The sequence below is a fragment of the Protopterus annectens genome, chromosome 12.part0 (assembly GCF_019279795.1).
Source record: "Protopterus annectens isolate FY-2018-M chromosome 12.part0, PAN1.0, whole genome shotgun sequence".
NCBI classification, from domain to species: Eukaryota; Metazoa; Chordata; order Ceratodontiformes; family Protopteridae; genus Protopterus; species Protopterus annectens.
Genome location: NC_056746.1, coordinates 639,757,433 through 639,777,183, shown reverse-complemented (window position 1 = coordinate 639,777,183; position 19,751 = coordinate 639,757,433).

The window sequence follows — 19,751 nt, the reverse complement described above, 5'->3', positions numbered from 1 at the left end:
AAAAAACAAAAAAACAAAAAAATTCTTGCTTTTTTCCCACTTTTCTGAGATTTAAAAAAGTTCAGTTACAGGCTTGCTGTTCTTGAACTGTTTGTAAGTTTCTGTGAGGCCATTTTTTGCTTGGGCTAAAGGAAAGTCTCTCTGTTGATCAGTGGCAGTGAAAAACATTGAGCAGCCTGCCTGCCCCTGTGGGAGTGGTTACTGACTTGAAACTGTAGTTTTATTGGCCATTTTGGGTCAATTCCAAAACTCCTTCATCTTGCTCTCTTAAAACCTGGTTGCCTCATGGTTTTGGTGTCTTTTCAGGCTTGTTGGCTGTTGGTGAAGCACCCACCAAGAGGAGAAAACGAGAAAGGAGCCACTTTTGAGACTTTAAGTATTTTTCCTCTGTTTATTTGCTAAGTTTTTCTGCATAGCCGCCTATTTTGAGCATTGTCTGGCTTGTTAAATTTGATTTCTGCATTAGTAACTGTATTTAGAGCACAACCTAGAGCTGTTTACTGAATTTCCTGTTTGCACTTATTTTTAAAATCGTTTTTTTCTCAAAACTTGCATTTTATCTGTCTTTGGCCTATCACTCTTGTGTGGGGTCATTTACTGCACTGTTATAACTTGTTTATACTTGTTAACCTCTGCTATCTCTGAAAAAACAAAAAAACAAAAAAAAAATCTTTCTTTTTTCCCCACTTTTCTGAGATTTAAAAAAGTTCAGTTACAGGCTTGCTGTTCTTGAACTGTTTGTAAGTTTCTGTGAGGCCATTTTTGCTTGGGCTAAAGGAAAGTCTCTCTGTTGATCAGTGGTAGTGAAAAACATTGAGCAGCCTGCCTGCCCCTGTGGGAGTGGTTACTGACTTGAAACTGTAGTTTTATTGGCCATTTTGGGTCAATTCCAAAACTCCTTCATCTTCCTCTCTTAAAACCTGGTTGCCTCATGGTTTTGGTGTCTTTTCAGGCTTGTTGGCTGTTGGTGAAGCACCCACCAAGAGGAGAAAATGCTGAGAGAAGAAAGGAGCCACTTTTGAGACTTTAAGTATTTTTCCTCTGTTTATTTGCTAAGTTTTTCCTGCATAGCCGCCTATTTTGAGCATTTTCTGGCTTGTTAAATTTGATTTCTGCATTAGTAACTGTATTTAGAGCACAACCTAGAGCTGTTTACTGAATTTCCTGTTTGCACTTATTTTTAAAATCGTTTTTTTCTCAAAACTTGCATTTTATCCGTCTTTGGCCTAGCACTCTTGTGTGGGGTCATTTACTGCACTGTTATAACTTGTTGATACTTGTTAACCTCTGCTATCTCTGAAAAAACAAAAAAACAAAAAAAAATCTTGCTTTTTTCCAGCAGAGGGCTGCCTCCCAAACATCTCAGATGCTCAGTTGAAGGCTGCCCTCTCCAAAGCAAAAAACACTGCTTCCATGGGACCAGATGGCATCCCAGGTTGCATCCTACATGAACTACAAGAGGAACTAATCCCTCAAATAAAACAGCTATACAATCTCAGCCTCACTACAGGATATGTGCCCACACAATGGCGTACAGCAACAGTGGTCCCACTCCACAAAGGTGGAGCCTCTACGGACCCTGGAATCTATCGCCCCATAAGCCTGACTAGCTTAGTCTTCAAGGCTATGGAGAGGATCATCATGGAGCTCATAAACAAAGACATTGGGGACCTACAGACACTAGATCCTACCCAGTTTGACTTTGTCAAGGGCAGATCCTGCCTTTTGAACCTGGTTGACTTCTTTGAAACAGTCACCAAAGCCATAGATGAAGGGAAGGTAGTCCACACAGCCTATCTGGACCTTGCAAAGGCATTTGACACAATACCCCACTCGGGCATCATAGATAAGCTATCCAGCTTAAATATAAACCCCTATGTCACAAGATGGGTCACAAACTGGCTCAAAGACAGAACCCACAGAGTGAGAGTTGCTGGAGCCATGTCAGACTCGAAACCGGTCACAAGTGGCATCCCACAGGGTTCTGTCCTGGGACCACTCTTGTTCGGTATATACTTTTCCGAGGTACAGGCAAACATGGGAGGACTATGGCTCACCAAGTTCGCAGACGACTGCAAACTGGGCGCCATAATCAACTCTCCAGCTGACACAAACATTCTTCAAAAAGGTCTCACAGAGACAGATAACTGGTGCCAGTGCCATGGTTTAAAGCTAAATGCCAAAAAATGTATAGTCATACCCTTTGGCAAAAACAATGTGCCCAGAAATTACCACATAGGCGGAAACCCATTAAGTACAGAGAAAGTTATTAGGGACCTGGGGATCCAAGTTGATAGCAATCTCTCCTTTGAAAACCACATTGACAAAGTGGTTAGAAAGACCTTCTACATAGCCCACCTCATCACGAAGGGTTTCACATCTAGATCAAGAGAGGTAATCATGCCCCTTTATTCATCCCTCATCAGGCCCATCATAGAATACAATGCCCCTTTTGAGATGTACCTTACCCGACACCCGCAGCAATTAGAAAGACCCCAAAAGTATCTCACCAAGAGGATTAAGGGTCTCAAACAGATGCCATATGCTGCTCGGTTAAAAAAACTCCAGCTCTACTCAGTTGCATACCGCCTACTTCGAGGCGATCTATACCTGACATACAAAGCTATGTCAAATCCAGAATTAATGGACATGCTCCACCTCAGTAAATCCAAATCCCTTAGAGCCACACGCTCGAGGGACTTGAACCTCAGCACAGAAATAAATAGAACTTGCTGGAGGGACAGGTTCATAACCCAGAGGCTCCCTTCGCTCTGGAATAGAATTCCAGTTCATGTGAGGCAGAGCACCTCACTGAATCTCTTCAAGAAGAATCTCGATAAGTGGATGGGGGATCGTAGGTTTGTCCCAGGGATTACTCCCGTGTCACTATTAGACAGAGGCACAGTAAACTAAACCTTAAAAAGGGCACAGTATACTCAAATCAAGGGGTGGCATAAGCCATACAGAATCGGGCTAGGCTTATAATTGCCCCAGAGCAGATAGCCTAGTATGAACCTATGAACCTATGAACCTATGAACCCATGCTGCACAGTCTTACAACACTGAAATAAACAATTCACAGTGGTCTTGAATAATCCTTGTTTTTCCTCCAGCATGAGTAAGCAAGCAATGTGTGAGGTATTGTTGTGTGAGGAAAAACAGACCCGATAGAGACCTGGTAGCTTCATCATGGGAACAGATGCATCCTAAAATGCAAACTCCTAAAATGCATTCCTGGAGGTGATTTCCTAAAAACCTGTCTCACTGAATTCAAAAGGAAAGGAATAAACAAACTATATGGTGGCAGACAGATGTTATTTTTGTAGGGAAAACAAGCTGCTGAGGAAAACTAACCATCTGTTTATGCTTGAGTTCCTATATTCCCTTACCCTGTGTTGTGTGACCTCAAAGTTTGTAAATTTAAATGATAGGTGTCAGCTCTTCACACTAGGATACATTGGCCCTTGCAAAGTTGCACAGTTGCAATAGTATTGTATGGCAAGTTTTGTAATGCAAAACAAATGTGCCCGCTTGTTTTCATTTTATTAACATAAATATGTGGTTTGTGGGTACTGTTATATACTCTTTTCTTAGGTGAGCAGAGAAACTTTTAATTTGTTGTGTTTACCTTTTAGGGAACTGTGGAAACTGTCTCCATGGAATAAATATGATTTCAGAACAAGATAGCTAGACACTCTCAGGGCGTGTCATTGACAATATTTGCTACACAATTGTTTGTGACCCAGCAGGCGAACATATAAGTTATGGGACAGGGGTTTGGTTTGTAAGGACAGCAGAACTGAAACACCCTCCCTTCCCCACACATCATTTCCACAATATCTCTCCTTCTTTAACTCCCTTTCACCCCACCTTGCTCTCAACATTAAAACTCTTCCAAATCCCAACCAAATACTACAAACCTAAACCCACCCCCTCCCATCCATTCCTAACCAAACACACTCCTAACAAACTTATTCACCTTCTCTCCTACCTTAGCAGGCGACATTCATCCCAACCCTGGACCAAACATTTCACAAACAAATAACCTTAGCTCCAACAACAAACCAAATTGTAAATACCTCAAATTCCTCACCATCAACGCCCAAAGCTTAGCTAATAAAATTACCCTCTTCCATGCCTGGCTTAACCATAATTCACCTGACATATTAGCCATCTCAGAAACCTGGTTAAAACCACACATAACTGACACTGAATTCCTTCCCCCCAGTTTTCACTCTCTCTGATCTGACCGCCTAAATAAAAAAGGAGGTGGTGTAGCACTAATCTACTCCAATCACTTATCCATCACTCCCGTCCCAAACCCCATCCCTACCTTTAACAATGCTGAACTAGTATCTGGCATTCTAAAATTTAATGACCATAAAAGTATCTGATCATCTCCCTTTACATTCCTCCTGGTAACAACACCAAAACTCTGGAAGACATCCTCTCTTGGACCTCCTCAAACATTAACTATGAAACTTATATAATGGGAGATGTAAATATTGACTGGCAAAAAATCAGTAACCATAATCCCACCATATCTATCAATCTCTTCAACTTCACTCAACTTATTAATTCTGCCACCAGGCCCAAGAAAACTAACCTCACAGGCTCCATCCTAGACTGGATCCTGTTGTCTCACCCTAACAGAACCACTACATCTGGTGTCACTCCCAACCCACTAGGAGACCACCTCCTTGCCTTCACCCACAGAACCAATTCCTCTTCCTCTTTCTCCCACAAACTCTTATATACTCATAATTTAACTAACTTTAACCCTTCCACCTTCTCGGACTCCCTCAAAAACACCAACTGGAACCCACTAAAAACCCTACCCCTAGGCAAAGCCATTGATTTCTTCAACTCCAAATTCCTTACTGTCCTAAACTCACTAGCTCCAATATGAACAAAAAGAGTTAAAGCCAAGACTGCTCCTTGGCTAACTAAAGAAACCAAAAAAATCATGCAACAAAGAGATAAATCTTGGAAAAGCTATCTACATCATAAACAAACTGTATTCCTACTCAAATACAAACAACTACGAAACCTAGCGAAAAAACAAGTCATAATAGATAAAAAGTCCTACTACAGCCATCTACAAATAACCCATGCAAAAAACCCTAAACAGTTCTGGAATTCCATTAACTCTCTTCTTAAGCCTGGTACAACTAACAACCCCTGCCTTGACACTAGCAAATCTGACCAAGAAATTGACAAACTATTCAATACCTTCTTCACCTCTTCTATTGCTGAGCTAAACCTTCCCCAACAACACTCCCCCACCTCCCTCTGACCAGGTTTCCTCTGCCTCGTCTCCTTCAACTCCTATCTTTGAACTTAAACCAGTGTCTACCTTCCTTACAAAGAAACTTCTCTCCAAACTCAAACCCTGCACCAATGCCGGTGACAACATCCCCTCCTCCTTCTTAAAAACTGCCTCAGTCAGCATCCTGATAAATAGATCACTACTCGAGTCCTATGTACCCACACTATGGCACTCTGCTTATATTCTTCCACTCCATAAAGGTGGTAAAAATTGTAACTTCTCCAACTTCCGCCCCATAGCCATCCTTTCACCCATCTCCAAAATTCTTGAAAAATGCATTCACCCGCAACTCATGCCATTCCTAACCGAACACCAGCTGCTCTCTTCTACCCAACACGGCTTCCGCCCCGGACATAATACCAACACTGCCCTTCTCTCCTTTTTACACTGTCAATTCAGCTCGAGACTCTGGCAACTTAGTTTCATCCATTCTACTAGACTTATCTAAAGCTTTCAATACCATCTCCCACTCTCATCTACTAAATCATCTGTCAAACCTCAACATCTCCCCAAATACTCTATCCTGGTTTTCCAGCTACCTTTCAGACAGGTCCCAAGCCATGAAATGGGGCCAAGCCTCCTCCAGCTTCCTTCCCACCCCCACAGGAGTTCCCCAAGGGTCCATACTTGGCCCTCTGCTATTTCACATCTTCATTAACGATTTCCACAAAGCCATTCCCAATACCAAAATTGTCCAATATGCAGACAACTCAACTTTGATCTGCAAAGCCTCAAACCTTACAGATCTCAAGTCTCTAACTCAAACTGCCTTCTCAACCACTGAAAAATGGATGCACCAAAACCACCTCTCACTTAACACAAACAAAACTAAGATTCTTCTGTTTACTCACTCTAAATCCACCCGCACTGAAAAAAACTAATTTAATATTACTAGCCTAAACAACTCCACCATTGACATCGCTCCCTCCGCCAAACTCCTAGGGGTCACTATTGATGAACACTTAAAATTCAATACCCACATCCAACTTAACATCAAGAAAACTCACATAAAACTCGGCCTACTGTATAGAAACAATCAATTCCTCTCCCCCTCTACTCGTCAGACCTTGGCCACTACTTATCTCCACCCATCTCTTCTATATGCTGCTCTTCTACTTACAAATCTATCTTCCACCCTAACCTCTAAACTGGAAGTATGCTACAATAAAATCTCCAAATTCGCCACCAAGGCAAATTCCCTCTCTCATCACTGCACCTCCTTACAAACTTTAAATTGGCTTGAACTCCCTAACCAACTAGACTACCTCGAAATAGTCTCTGCCCACAAACTTATATTCCAACCTACCAGCTGCCCTGCACTATCCAATATTCTTCAACCATATACCCCCCCAGATCCCTTAGATCTTCTCAACAAAACCTTATTTCCATCCACAAACCCAACCGCCCAGCTGGTAAACTTCTACTCTCCTATTCCCTAGCTAAAAAATGGAACGCCCTGCCCTCTACTCTGAGGACATGTGACAACTTACACTCCTTCAAAACACAACTCCATTGCTACCTGAAAACTCAAAGAAAAAGCAACTGCACTCTTTATTCCTTACCACCCAAGCTCTCATCTTCCTACTCTCCTGGCTAAACTTCATACCTTGCTAATTTTCCCCTTAATCTTACATTGTTAATGTAACTAATATTTTCGCATCCAACCTTATGTTTTATCCCTCTCTTCCTCCAGGACAATTCTCATTTAACATCCTAGTTGCTTAACTATGAATTACTCTAGTATTGAATGCTTTTACCAGCTGTCCATGGAATTTCCACCTATTTTGACTGTAAAACAATTTTTTTCTTTGTATTTTAAGTTTATGTATTTTTTATTTGTATTTTCATTATGAGATTTAACATTGTAATGTGGAGCTTTTCTCCCTGGGCCTCCAATGAAAACGGGCTCTTGAGCCCAGTGGACCTCCCCGGTCACCAACTGGAATAAATAAATAAATAAATATTAATGGTTGTGGGAAAAGTCCCCTGAATTAGCAATTTCTCAACATTCATTAGGGTTTTTGTTTGTGTTCTACTGAGCAAATTTAATGAAGACGTATCTCTAGTGTTTTGCAATTGGAGCTTTTTGCTGCTGACTTGTTAAACTGCTACATAGGAGGCTTGTTTTGTGCAGATTTAGTTATAATTCATTTAATTGTGTTCTACATTGATTTGGCAGCACATATTGTTCCTTACTTGTAGTCACCCTGATGAGTACTTTGATGATGGGATAGCAAGTGAATACCAGACTTTTAAAGGCAGCTTTGGACAGGGAAAACACTGCTGATGTGACATTCTTTATTGCTTTCAGGTTACTTAAGGTATTATGATGGTTGTTAGTAATGAAGGAAACTAAAGGACTAGTTAACAGATAAACGTTTCGGGCATGCATTTTGAATTAAAGCTTTGTACCATGACATTGTTTACTTTGCTGACACGTTTTATTTTTTTAATATCGGTGGAAGAATGGGATAAAATGAAAGGCATACTGGAGGTAGCTAACATTATGGTGCAGAAAGTTGCAGCAGTAGGTACTGGACAAAACCTGTGTCTGTATGCCTGGGACCTTTTGCAGGTACAACCACAGACCTAAGAGACAGAATTACAGACTGGATACAAGTCAACTAATTACACGGGTAACACATAACAATGAGAAGCAGTTAGTAAAATATTGACAATACAAACACATTGCAGAGCAGTTCACCCAGCATTAGTAGTAACTCAGTCATTTTCCTAGGGTTAAACCTACTGATGGAGATGTTAACCATGTGCATAGAGTCACACAGTAAGTACACTGTGAATGTACCCCAAAGGCAAGACAAGGACATTCAGTGAATAATGGCACAACAATTTGCAGATACTCCTACGTTTAAATTGTTTTAAACAGGCATCTCATTTTGAAGTCTTACTGAGCTAAAGATTCTCTGACATATTATGATAGGACCTTTAACTACACCATGTTAAAGAGAAAGAAAGCTTGAATGATTTAGTTCTCATTGTAAAAGTCATGGGTTAGAGATGGGGATGCAAATTACATCAGCAAAGAGTTTAGTTGTTTTCCTTTTCACTACACTTTGGCAAATGGAAGGAGGTTTGAGTGGTCTTGCATTTTGTGCTTTCAGAAAAGAGAGATCTTGAGTATTTATTTTATTTATTTATTTATTTATTGCATTGATCAGGGAGAGACCACCAAGCTTATGTCCTTTTTTGGAGGGGAAGCAGGGAGTCCCATGGTTGTAGTTCTACAGAATGGGTGAAATTTAGAGATGTGACTAAGGAAACTTGTTTGCTCTTCATTAACAAATGCCACTGGATCTTAAATATCTAATTAAATTATTGTACTGGGCTTTTGTAAAATCATTATGTGATGTACTCACCCCCACTGCCAGAAAAAAGTAGCATCCATTTTAAAGTGAAGTTAATTCATAAGCAAAAGCAGAAGCCACAAATTCAGGCAGATTATTGCTTAGTATGTATTCCTGAGGCAGCATTAAGCAAAGTCATTTGTTGAGCAAAATAAAATTCACAGAAATGCAGTTTGTCAGGTGGCTGCAGTTTCATGCCCAGTTCTGTGTCTGTTTTTTGGGTAGTAGTTGTGTAAGCCATTTTCTGCAATGTTAGCTGGCTAGGGTCTATTAATTGTGCCACATCTCCAGGAATGAGTCTTTTGCTCTCCCTCTCTTCATCATCTTACTCTAAAGCAGGCACTTTTATTTAGTATATTAACTAGAGTAACACATTAGTGATAACAGAAATAAGGAAAGGAAGTTTCCATATTAACGGATTACAATGGTATCCTTGTAGGAAACTTGAGAAAAAGGCTAATAATTTAAATATAACCTCTGCCACAGTGCTGAAAGGAAGATCCATTGGAATAGATCCCAACATATTTGGCCAAGGTAGGGTGCAGGATGAAAAGTGCTGTTCTGCAGTGGACAGGATGCTAAGTCTGCTGAAGAAAACTAGGCAGAGAACTAGACCTAGTTATGATCAATGTCACAGACTGGTACACTGCAGAGATATAAGCTTCATGGCCTTGTTGGAGGGAACTGTAGTTGGATAAAACTTATTAAACTCACTGAAGCTTGCATCAGCATTGTGGATCATGGTTAAACAATGGACCTGTTCTACCTTGACTTCAAGAAATTTAGTTTTCTTAGCAATGGATGTATTTCAAAGAAATGTGGTTTAACATTTAACAATGACAAAACAAAAATCCTACCTATAAATACAAATAAGAATCAAATCAAAATTAAATTCATTAAATATATTGTCAAAGAGAAGGGGATGAATTATTTACGAATAATTCTAACAGATAACATTAAATATATAATAAATTATAATTATACTAACAGTATAAACATTATAAATAATCTAACAGACAAATGGAACAAAAATTTCTTCATGATGGAAGAGAGGTTATTATCTTATCAAAATCTTATATATTATATAATCACTAGCATTACCCCCCACAAAAAGTTGTATTAAAGAATTTAACACATTAATTTTGAGATTTCTCTGGTATCCCAATAAACCAAGAATTGCTTTAAAACCATCATATGAGGGACAGGGCAGCAGGAGGGATAGGGATACCAGGTCTAGAATTATATTTATTATCATCAATCATAAAAACAATATATCTTTGGATTAATTACACTTACACAGCTAGGTAGAAAGAGTTTTTATGAAATCTTTTCATAAACTCTAAACACAATAGATATTCCAAAAATTATCTCATATTAAATAACAGTCTACACTGGTTATTAAAGGATTACCTTATAGGGAAAAAGTCACTAAACAAGTGACTCCTATTTCATTTCTACTACGTATATTAAACACTTAAAAAAATTATATGTAGAAACCTGACATATAAAGCATGGATATTCCTTATATTTCCTATGGCATATACCCAAAAATAACATCTCCACCTCAAAATTAGAAACAATGATTTCACTTAAAGAGAAAAATCTGCTATATTGGTTTCAATTAATGAAAGGTGAAAAGCTACATTCAGTTGATTATATTAAGAACAAATATAATTTAGATAAAGCCATGGCTGGATGTACAATCCTGCAGACAACACTCAGAAGGGGAAATTGTTAATTCAACCAAGGATAAAAGACCATATCCCAAAACTAGTTGACTATCTAAGCTGTGAGGAGAGAAACAAAAGTTGCAATGAGAATTATTGGAACTATTTTACCCAAATTAATAATAGACCTCCAAGTGAAGAAGACAAAAAATTAATTCTAATATCTTCTAAACATACAACTTCATCTCTTAGATGGAATCTCTTTACTTGGAAATTTGTGCATAGATCTTTCTTCGCACCACATAAAATTAAATTAATGTTCAAGCAGAAACAAGTTTCTTGGAGATGTAAACAAGAACCTAAAGCAGATTGGCAACGCATGCTTTTTGACTGTACTGTCCTAACACCTCAGTAATTTTTTTTAACACTCCTATTCCTATATGTTTACTATTGTAAATAGTTGTTTTTTTTTCTTTTGTGTGTGAGGTTTAGTTGAATTTTTTTCATTTATTATGTTCACAATTATCTGACTGTAAATATTGTTGTGATTATTTTACAATTGAAAATCGAATAAAAACTTAAAAAAAAGAAATTTCTTACTATTGCTTCTTTTACATGACTTTTGTATACTGCATTTGCTAGCAGGAGTACTTCCACAAGTTGTAAGGTAAAGGAGTGACTGGCAACAACAATCATTTGAAAAATGTTGGTCAGTACAGTCCACCATGGGTGAGACTTGTAGTTGTTGGAGTATGTAGTGAGTGGGAACCTGCAAGGCTAAATATAAAGACATGCATTTTAGTGCTTAGAGAAATAATTATCTACCCCTTCTTTTGGGCTTTCACGTGCTGTACTTTACCACTGTTGCACATGAGGAACTTTCTGAACTCTGCTTCTTCCCGATTAAATTAATGGAGTTCCATCAGCAAAGCCTCTGCACTTCTACGAGAGACTCACTGTTCTCTTAGTGAGCTGGATAATTTGACAAGTCATTCAAGATAAAAGGCATTCCATCCTATTGAATTGTTATATTTATTCCACTGTGGACTTAAACCTTAACCCACAACTTCATAACCTGCATTTGACAAGTGTTACTTTAGGTACTGAAATCCTTGCAAAAGCCTTAAGCTACATATATAAGTTAACAGGTTTACTATTAAAATTCAGAAACACACTTGTATGAGTAGCGTAAATTGAAAGTATAGTTTCAAAGTTTCATAACATCGAAGCCTAACTTACTGAAGCTTTAATATCAATTTCCAGATGGCAAATGCAGTTCAACAGGCACATTTTCAAAATAGCGAATATCGAACATTCGGCTTTAAAATGGTTCAAGATTGGGGTGGAAAATCATTTTAATTTTTACCATTGTTTTTCGATGACATAATGAATAGAACAAGTGTGTTTCCAGATTTTGATAGTAAACCAAGTTAACATTGACAACGGAATTCATTCTCCTAAGTTTTAAGCATGCATTGGCCATTCTGTTGCCTAAAGCAGCCTCTCCTACAACTGCTGTTGAATACAAGCATCTGAATATAAGCCAAGATTCTTCAAAAACTAACATATAATTAAATACAAGAATATATTTCAAAAATGTATCTCCTATCCAATATGTAGTACGGCTTCCAGAATAAATACAGTACTCAAACTGATATAATCACCATTACATCACAGATTTATGACAATATGGAAAAAGACCTTTTAATAGGATTCATATTCTTATACCTCAAAGGAGTATTTGAGACAGATCAAAGACTGTCACTACTCAAGTTAAGATTAGTTTTCTATTGAGGTTACCTCATAGATCAAAAATGATCTTGTCAACAGATTATTTACAATGGTAGGCCATAACTGCTTTTCAGAAACAGACATATTAACTAGGTGAATGCTCTAAACATTCATTTTAGGCCCTCTTTATCCTTTTACTCTCTCTCTCTCTCTCTCTCTCTCTATATATATATATATATATATATATATATAGATAAACTTTAAGAAAAATCTAGCCAAACTAGAGTTTGCACTGTGTCATACCTTAAACCTCCTGTAATAGCGGCCCATAGGATATATGCAAATGACCCTCTAATGACATCATGTTCATCCATCCACAGCCCCTTTTTTCCATTTTTTGCACATGGAGTTGGGGTGTCACTTCAACAGTGACAATCAACATCAAGATCTAAAGTTTTCACTTCCGGGTAACTAGCCATACCAGGGTAGTTCTTTCACATCACACACTCACACTTATGGCCAATTTAGTGTGTCCAGTCCACCTATTGCATGTCTTTGGAATGTGGGAGGAAACTGGAGCACCCTGAGGAAACCCACATGAACACAGGGAGGACATGCAGACTCTGCACAAAAGGCACTCCAGCCGAGACTCACACCAGGGAACTTCTTGCTGTAGGGTAACAATGCTGTCAACTGTGCCACTGTCCACCCCCCCCACTTAAGGACATCAAGTGTTTCAGCAATATGGCTTCTCTGTTACAGGATGTTTAATGTATTACACAGTGAAAACTGTAGCTTGGCTAAGAGTTTCTTATAGTTTTTTCTAATTCAATTGTCTGTGTGACCTTTTTATTTTTTGTTTATATATACCTTTCTTCCATCACCTTATTATCATGGAGCTTTTCTCCCCAGGCCTCCGCTAAAAATGAACATGTATCCAGTTGGACTATCCCGGTCAACAAATGTAAAATAAATAAAAATAAAAATAAATATATATTTTATAATATATATATATATATATATATATATATATATATATATATATATACATATGTGTGTGTGTATATGTGTATATATATATATATATATATATATATATATATATATATATATATATATATATATATATACACATACATACAGTGGATATAAAAAAGTTTACACACCCCTGTTAAAATGCCAGGTTTTTGTGATAAAAACACAAGACCACAAAAAACTTTCCCCACCTTTAATATGACCTATAACCTGTACGATTCAGTTTGAAAAACAAACAAATCTGTTAGGGGAAAAAATATAAAAAATAAGTGTGCACACCCTTAAACTAATACTTTGCTGAAGCACCTTTTGATTTAATTACAACATTCAGTCTTCTTGGGTAGGAGTCTGTCAGCATGGCACATCTTGACTTGGCAATATTTGCCCACTCTTCCTTGCAAAAGCTCTCCAAATCTGTCAGATTGCGAGGGCATCTCTTGTGCACAGCCCTCTTCAGGTCACCACACAGATTTTCTATTGGATTTAGGTCTGGGCTGTGACTGGGCCATTCCAAAACTTTAATTTTCTTCTGGAGAAGCCATTCTTTTGTTGATTTGGATGTATGTTTGGGGTCATTGTCATGTGGAAAGGCGAAATTCCTCTTCATCTTCAGCTTTCTAGAAGACACCTGAAGGTTTTGGGCCATAATTGACTGGTATTTGGAAATGTTCATAATTCCCTCCACCTTGACTAAAGCCCCAGTTCCAGCTGAAGAAAAGCAACCCCAAAGCATGAAGCTGCCACCACCATGCGTCACCGTGAGGATGGGGTTCTTTTGGTGATGTGAAGTGTTATTTTTGCGCCAAATGTATCTTTTGGAATTGTGGCCAAAAAGTTCAACCTTGGTCTCATCAGACCATAGCACATTTTCCCACATGCTTTTGGGAGACTTGATGTACTGTTTTCCAAATTTTAGCTGGGCCTGGAATTTTTTCTGTGCAAGAAAAGGCTTCCGTCCTGCAACCCTACCCCATAATCCACAAACAAGCGAAACAAAAGGATGCCGAGCCAAAAAAAGACCTGCTCCAGTTTTATTTTATTTGAATAACAGACAGCGTTTTGCTACTCTAACAAGGTAGCTTCCTCAGAGAGAACAGCTATTTAAATACTGCACAGCCACATATGAATAAATCAATTACTACAATTAATATAATTTTAAAACAGTGTAATAACAAGAAAAAACAGTATAATAACGAAAAATCTCTTATACACAATAAAATTCAAGTGTACAACTAAACCTACAAGAAGCATTAACACTCATGTAAATCCAAATTTAAAAGTTTAAAATATGTTGTACACTTATACAAATCTTAGCAGAGGAATTACATACATATTCAAAGGGTTATTGATTCTATTCACCTTGAATTTAAACTTGTTCTACTTAATAGACTTCCTCCGCATAAGAAGTTAAATGTCCATCAACAAAAAACATGTATAGCATCCTAATAAAAAAACTTTTTAAACTTAATATGTAAGCAATATTATAAGCAATATGTAAATAGCTTATAAACAACAATAAACGTCCCTAAATTTACTTAAGGTGAAAGGTATTAACAGTACATAACGTTTAATGTAATACCTCACCTAGAATTTTCATTAATGACAAGACATGTAAATAAATAAAAACAGACTTCAGCATCACCTCATGTAAGATTTAAGTTTTAGGAAGCGAGCCTGGTGCATTAAAGGCATCCAATTTGAGCTGCCATAAAAGCTCTCGAGTTTCCAATAAAATAGATGTGGGACTGCCTCTAACAGGGACTGGTAAATGGTCAATCCCCATAAACACAAAAGCATGCCCTGGGAAGGAATCATTATGTTTGGCCAATGCATTTTCACTCTTCTTGTTCTTGATAGCATAAATATGTTGGTAAATCCTATCTTTAAACCTTCTATCCGTCTTCCCGACATAGAAGGCGGGGCAGCATGTGCAAAATGCAATGTAAATGATAGATTTAGTGTCACACTTTATTCTATGGCCAATAGTATATTTCCTACCCGCTAAGGAAAATGTACTACCTGTTTTTATATGTGTACAAAAGTTGCATGCCCCACAAGCAAAAGACCCCTTTGTTCTAGTACAGGGGTCAACTAATGAACTATTTTGCAGTAAATCTTTAATGTTTCTCCCTCTCCTAAAAACCATAACAGGTTTCTCCCCCAACTTATTGGACATTAACGCGGTCCCACATCTATTTTATTGGAAACTCGAGAGCTTTTATGGCAGCTCAAATTGGATGCCTTTAATGCACCAGGCTTGAACGAAAGTTGCAATATAGCTCCCTTCCTAAAACTTAAATCTTACATGAGGTGATGTTGAAGTCTGTTCTTATTTATTTACATGTCTTGTCATAAAAAAATTTTTAAGCGGAATTTACTCTCTTAATGAAAATTCTAGGTGAGGTATTACATTAAACGTTATGTACTGTTAATACCTTTCAGCTTAAGTAAATTTAGGGACGTTTATTGTTGTTTATAAGCTATTTACATATTGCTTATAATATTGCTTACATATTAAGTTTAAAAAGTTTTTTTATTAGGATGTTATACATGTTTTTTGTTGATGGACATTTAACTTCTTATCTGAAGGAAGTTTATTAAGTGGAATAAGTTTGAATTCAAGGTGGATAGAATCAATAACACTTTGAATATGTATGTAATTTCCCTGTTTAGAACTATATAAGTGTACAACTGATTTTAAACTTCTTAATTTGGATTTATATGTGTGTTAATGCTTCTTGTAGGCTTAGTTGTACACTTGAATTTTTGTATTTTATTGTGTATAAGAGATTTTTCGTTATTATACTGTTTTTTCTTGTTATTATATTGTTTTAAAATTATACTAATTGTAGTAATTGATTCATTCATATGTAAAAAACATGTGGAGGTAGTGTTATACTTGCAACCTCTGAGGAAGCTACCTTGTTAGATGTCTGTTATTCAAATAAAATAAAACTGCTTTTGGCTCGGCATCCTTTTGTTTCGCTTGTTTGTGGACTCATTCACGTTTGTTGTGGTTTCTTGCGGCTACCCCATAATCCAGACATATGGAGAATATGGGAGATTGTTGTCACATGTAGTACACAAACAGTACTTGCCAGAAATTCCTGCAGCTCCTTGAGTGTTGCTATAGGTCTCTTGACAGCCTCCCTGATCAGTTTTTGTCATGTCTTTTCATCAGTTTTGGGGGGACGTCCAGTTTTTTGCAACGTCACTGTTGTCCCATATTTTCTCCACTTTTTGATGACTGTCTTCACTGTGTTTCATGGTATATCCAATGCTGTGGAAATTTTTTTGTACACTTCTCCTGACTGATACCATTCAACAATGAAATCCCTTTGATGCTTTGTAAGCTCTCTGTGAACGATGGCTTTTGCTGTAGCAGGCAACTGAGTAAATGCCAGGAAAATCCTACTAGGACAGCTGAACTTTATTTGGGGTTAATCAGAGTCTCTTTAATTGATGGTAGGTATGTGCCCAAGAAGACTAAATGCTGTAATTAAATCAAAAGGTGCTTCAACAAAGTATTAGTTTAAGGATGTGCACGCACAACAAAGTATTAGTTTAAGGGTGTGCATGCACAACAAAGTATTAGTTTAAGGGTGTGCATGCACAACAAAGTATTAGTTTAAGGGTGTGCATGCACAACAAAGTATTAATTTAATGGTGTCCACACTTATGCAACCAGTGTATTGTACGTTTTTTATTTTTTATATTATTTTTCCCCTAACAGATTTGTTTGTTTTTCAATTGAATTGGTTATAGGTCACATTAAAGGTGGGAAAACTTTTGAATGATTTATTGTGGTCTCATTTTTTATATCACAAAAACCTGGAATTTTAACAGGCATGTGTAAGCTTTTTATAATATATATAATCCCACAATGATGCTAGTGCACATACAAACGTTAACGCATGCACGAGAAAGTCCAACAATACAGCAACAAAACTATAATTATCCAACGGCAGAGAGATTGCCAAAATTACTTTATTGTCTCCAGACAGTGAGAAAAACATGACTCCAAACCAGTTTCACCCTTTAGGCGTCATCAGTGGAAAACACCAGGTGCATCAACAGAACGCATTAAATATGTTTCCTTTAAAGGTACAAACCCTATTTTTAAAATATATGCACCGTACACATATAAAGCATATAAAACATACAGAAAATTACAAGCATTTAAACCTCAGTGCAGCCCAAAATTATTTAATTTATTATAAAACACATCTAATTACCTAAATAAATAACTACCAAATTATATATATATATATATATATATATATATATATATGTATATGTATATATATATATATATATATATATATATATATAATATGGATCTAGGACGTTTGCTCGACTTTAGTCGCAAAGTCGAGCAAATGACCAAAATCCAAATGGCCGGGCATACTTACACAAAAGTGCTTTTCACCGAAGAAGCAGTTTCGTGTAAGTATGACTGTTGCCGAGGCTGTATTACGGTGTGGTTAAGGGTAATTTCCCTTTTCCAAACTGTAGTGCGATCTCGGAGGGAGAATATTAAAGTGGGGGGGGGCGTATGGGGTGCAGGGGTGCGAAGCCCCCCTGCTAAAATGTAGAAGTAGTGTTTTATTTTTTTTTTGTAACACGCGTTAACGAAAGTGCTTTTTTGATAAAAGCGCTTTCGTTAAAGTGTGTTCGGTTTTTATGGATTCGGACGTTTGCTCTGTCGAGTAAACATCCTAGATCCATATATATATATATATATATATATATATATATATATATATATATATATATATATATATATATACTAAAAAACAAGAGTGCAGTGCAGATTAATGGTCCCACCAACAAATAAGAGAATATATAATATAAAAAGTAGAAGAACCAAACCACGGCCAAAAGTAAGGTAAAAAGCAGGTTTAATGGTGAGAGCTTTCACAAGATAACATGACACTTCATCAGACAAATCACATATAACAAAACTCTCATTTAAAACAGAAAGTAACCAATAAAATCATCTACTCAATTAATTATGCAAATCTAAAAAAATTCTAAAAACGTTTAAAGAGGCATCATATCACAACACATTCATTGTTCACCTAGCGAGATCTCTAGCCTGCAGAACTGATCTAATGGAAGTCTTATTGTTAATGCCACTGCCCATAATTCCTCTCATTCTAATTATCCATTCCACTTCTAATGTTTCTGTTCTGTTTTTAATGTCCCTCCTTCTCTCATTGGTAAAGATTCTCTCTATAAACATAAATTTAAACTTATATGTGGCATCATTCAACATAATATGCTTGGCTAACGCATTTGTTTCTGCAGCCCTATGAATGTCATACATATGCTCTCTCATATGATCTCTCAATCTACGGTTGGTCTTCCCAACATAGAAGGATGAGCATTTCCCACAATATGCTAGGTAAACAAGGTTGTCAGAATTACAATGAACTTTTACTCAAAATTCTAACAGTTTACCTGTGTCAGGATGTCTAAACTTATTACTACTATCTACTGAATAACAGAAGTGGCATTTAGTACATGGAAAAGTGCCCATATTCATAGTGCCTGCTTGATCCAAAGGCTGATTCTTGGGATAGCACAACATTCTTTTAAGCAACTTTTTATTTTTAAAAGCATATCTAGGTATTGCCTGAACTACCCCTTTTATTTTCTCGTCTGAACAAAGTATACACCAATTCCTCTTAAATACATCCTGTATAAGTCGAATGTTACTGGAGTACATAAGAGACAGTCTCATATCTGCAGTGCCCTGTTTAATAATATTGGAAGTGGGTTGTGTGTCAGAAAAATACAGTCTCCCTGTATCACATCTGTGCTCAGGTATAGATGACAGTATTTGATCCACTTCACTGTCTCTGTATCCTCTTGCCAGAAAGCTGTTCTTTAGACTATCCAATTACTTAGTGAGTCTAGAATCACTGGCTGTTAATCTAGATGTTCTCAATCCTTGTCCCTTGATAAAATATTTTTAAATATATGATTTGGATGCATACTTTGTAAGTATGTGTTCCTGTAACACTCTTTTCTATAAATTTTAGTGTCAAACTTTCCTTCACTATCTTTTGATATCCTTACATCCAAAAAATCAATTTCACTACAAGAACTACATATAGTAAATCTAAGAAAATTAGTGCTGTTATTCATAAGCTCATAAAATAATTGTAATGATGCCTCATCACCATCCCACAACAAAAACAGATCATCGACAAATCTACCAGATGGTTATGTGTCTTCTTTGTCAACAGATACTTCTTTTCCAACATGCCATCACAATGTTGGTGTAGCTACTGGCACACAAAGTGCCCATAGCTATGCCATCCATTTGTCGATAAAGGCTATATTCAAATAAAAATATATTATTGTCTAGGATTAGTTCAACTAGTAGACAACGTAAATCAATGAACTTTAAGTCATACTGGCCATCCTCCATGAGGTATTGCTTAAACATCTCTGCTCCTGTAGTGTTGGGTATAACTGTGAAGAGGGATTGCACATCAAGTGTTACCATCAAACATCTCTTATTCAATTCACTATCCCTTGTGGACTCATGCAAATCATTAAAAAAATTGTTTAGTATCACTAAATATATAGTTGTTTCTAGCCAAAACTGGTCTC